Genomic DNA, 3,124 nt, shown 5'->3' with positions numbered 1-3,124 from the left:
TGGAATCTTCTTCTATATCAACAATGACAAAGTCCACCGGGATGAAAAATTTCCCAATTCGTACGGGAACATCTTCCCATATCCCTAATGGTGTCTTCGTCAATCTATCGGCTATTTGGAGTGTGATATTGGTGCATTTAAGCTCTCCCATCCCCAAACTTTTACTCACCGAGTACGGCATAACACTCACACTAGCCCCTAGATCACATAAGGCTTTGTTGATCGTGGTGTTGCCAATGGTACACGGTATTGAGAAGCTTCCCGGATCCTTGAGTTTTGGAGGTGAACTCCCTTGAAGTATTGCACTACTCACCTTAGTGAAGGCAATAGTTTCAAGCTTCCAAATCGACTTCTTCTTTGTGAGGATGTCTTTCATGTATTTCGCATAGGCCGGCACGTGATTGATTAATTCCGTGAAATGAATTGAGACTTCCAAATTCTTCACAATTTCCATAAATATTCCAAGTTGGTCATCAAATTTGGGCTTGGCTTGACGACTTGGAAAAGGAAGTCTAATCACAATGGGCTCCTTCTCCTTGACCTTGTCTTCATTTTTCTTTGAAATTTCTTCCTTTGATGATTCTGCATCTTTGGAGTTTTGCACAATTTCTTCCTTATCATTAGCTTCCACAACTTAATCCTCAACTTGCTTCTTCGGTGCTTCATACCTTGTACCACTTCTCAAGTGAATGGCACTAACCGTTTCATGTGTTGGGGGATTACTTTGAGGTGGTAATTGCCCCTTTTGTCTTTGTGAGCTTGAAGATGCTAGTTGAGTTAATTGGGTTTCCAACATTTAGGTGTGAGCTAGGATGTTGTTGATGGTGGTTTCCTTTGTTTGACTATCTTTTTGCATTTGAGTGAAAATTTCTTGTTGATTCTTTTGCATTTGAAGGACCGCTTTTTGAACATCAAAACCTTGGTCATTTTGTTGATTGTATGGATTTTGATTTTGGTAACCTTGGTTTTGGTTGTAAAAGGGTCTTTGATTTTGGTTTCTCATGGGAGGTGGGGTGTATGTTGTTTGAGGGTTTTGAACATTTTGGCTTTTGTATGAGAGATTCGGATGGAATTTGGTGTTTTCATTGTAATAGTTGGAATAAGGGGTACCACTCTTGTATGCTTGGAAAGCATTCACTTGTTCATTTGTTCCCCTACATTCACTTGAGTCATGTCCCAAAGTTCCACAATTCTCACATATCCCACTTGGGAGTGATGAGGATGCCGTCATGGCATTAACATGATGCTTTGGTGATTTTGAGGCTTCTTCAAGTCTAGCCATAGCTTTTTCAAACTTCAAATTGATTGTGTCAATGTGAGCACTAAGTTGAGCACCCAATTGAGTAACGGAGTCCACTTCATGCTTTCCTCCTCTAGTAGCCTTGCGAGGTCTACTATATTGTGAGCTATGGACCGCCATTTCCTCAATTTTGTTCCAAGTTTGATTGTCATCAACTTCGGTGAACATTCAATTTGATCCCATGTTGAGAATGTTCCTTGAATCTTCATATAGACTGTTCCAAAATTGTTGTACCAAGAACCACTCGCTAAGTCTATGGTGAGGACATGAGCGACAAATTCCCTTGAACCGCTCTCAAGCTTCATACAAATATTCTTCATCCCTTTGCTTAAAACTCGTAATTGGAGCTCTTAGCATGTTAGTCTTTTCCGGTGGGTAGAATTTTTTGTAGAAAGCTAGAGCCAACTTTCTCCAAGAATCAATTCCGAGGGTGGCCTTATCAAGGCCCTTCAACCATTGTTTCGCGGTGCCAATTAGAGAAAAAGGAAATAGGACCCATCGAATTTGGTCTTGAGTTACACCGGTTTGAGAAATCGCATCACAATAGTCACAAAAGGTCTCCATATGAGAATGAGTGTCTTCACTAGGCATCCCCCCAAATTGGCTCCTTTCGACTAATTGGATAAATGCGGATTTGGCAATGAAATTTCCGGTTAGATGTTGTGGTGTGGGAGTACCATTGGGTAGGTTCTCCTCGGTGGGTACGGAATGTGATGAAAACTTAGGCATTGTGGGTTGATTTCCTGTTGTATTTTGTGTTGGGTTCTCCTCACCTTCTCTTGCAAAAGGGTTGATGAACTCAATAGTTGGTTGAATATCTACAACCTCACTAATACCTCTCAAATTTCTCCTAGCAAGTCTTCTATTGGTTGTCAAAGTTCATTCAATTTCACGATCAAAAGGTAACAAATCACCTTGTGACCTTCTAGACATGCAAAATATCAAACAACTCGAAAACAATTAGAACAAACCTTGAGGAGTTTTACTTCCTCAAGGCAAAAGAAAGACACAACTAATAACAATATAAGAAAATTTAAATCAAGATAACACCGTCCCCGGCAACGGCGCCATTTTTGGTCGGACTATTTCGGATGCTATATTCTATTTTTCGGAACTATTGTCGTTGGAAGCACCTAGACCAAAACACAATTTATAATTTCACAAACAACTCTACAATAAGTAAAGAGGCAAGTAAAGGTCGGATCCCAAGGGACGGGAATTGAGATGAGATTTCTATTGAAACTAGTGGTGTCTTAGGGGTGTCACAATTTGGGTTGATGTAGAAGGTCACTAAACTAAATAGCAATGAAAGTAAATAAATAAGCAAGATGAGTTGAAAGGATTGTAAACAATTGATAAAAAGCACTAGGGTGTCATGGTGTCATCGGGGATTCATGGGAATTGATCATACAAACATGTTCTCAAATTATAAGCAAGCAATTATTGTTGTGATGGATCGAGTTGGGTTATATCTTACAATCCTAAGAAAGTTTGGGTCCCGGAGCCGAATCGATTAGATTGTACAACACCTACAAGTCGACTTAGTCTTCCCTACTCAACAACATGCATTGTCTAATGAGACTCGAGTTGGTTTATGTCTTACAAGTCTCATTGAAAAAATAGGTGATGGGTAAAAAATGCAAGGATTCATAGGCTCACATTTCATCAAACATAACATGTGCATGAGTTGAGATCAAAACAAGCAAGCAAATAAACCATGAAAGCATATTAATTTAAGCATGAATCGTTCCCCATGTTGGTTTCCCCTAATTACCCATTAACCCTAGCTATGGAACTACTCACTCATTATCATGTTGAACATGC

At 39.6% G+C, this 3,124-nt stretch overlaps 1 non-coding gene across 1 annotated transcript; it reads left to right on the top strand.

Moving 5' to 3' along the window:
* Positions 1-1,550: 1,550 nt before the first annotated feature.
* Positions 1,551-1,657, top strand: LOC141634858 (small nucleolar RNA R71). The gene has a single exon (XR_012539576.1). It is a non-coding gene; the product is annotated as a small nucleolar RNA R71 (small nucleolar RNA).
* The last annotated feature ends 1,467 nt before the right edge of the window (positions 1,658-3,124 follow it).

The sequence above is a fragment of the Silene latifolia genome, chromosome Y, assembly GCF_048544455.1.
Source record: "Silene latifolia isolate original U9 population chromosome Y, ASM4854445v1, whole genome shotgun sequence".
Taxonomy (NCBI): domain Eukaryota; kingdom Viridiplantae; phylum Streptophyta; class Magnoliopsida; order Caryophyllales; family Caryophyllaceae; genus Silene; species Silene latifolia.
The sequence above is the reverse complement of the archived record's forward strand: the minus strand, read 5'-3'. Positions and strand labels throughout refer to the sequence as shown.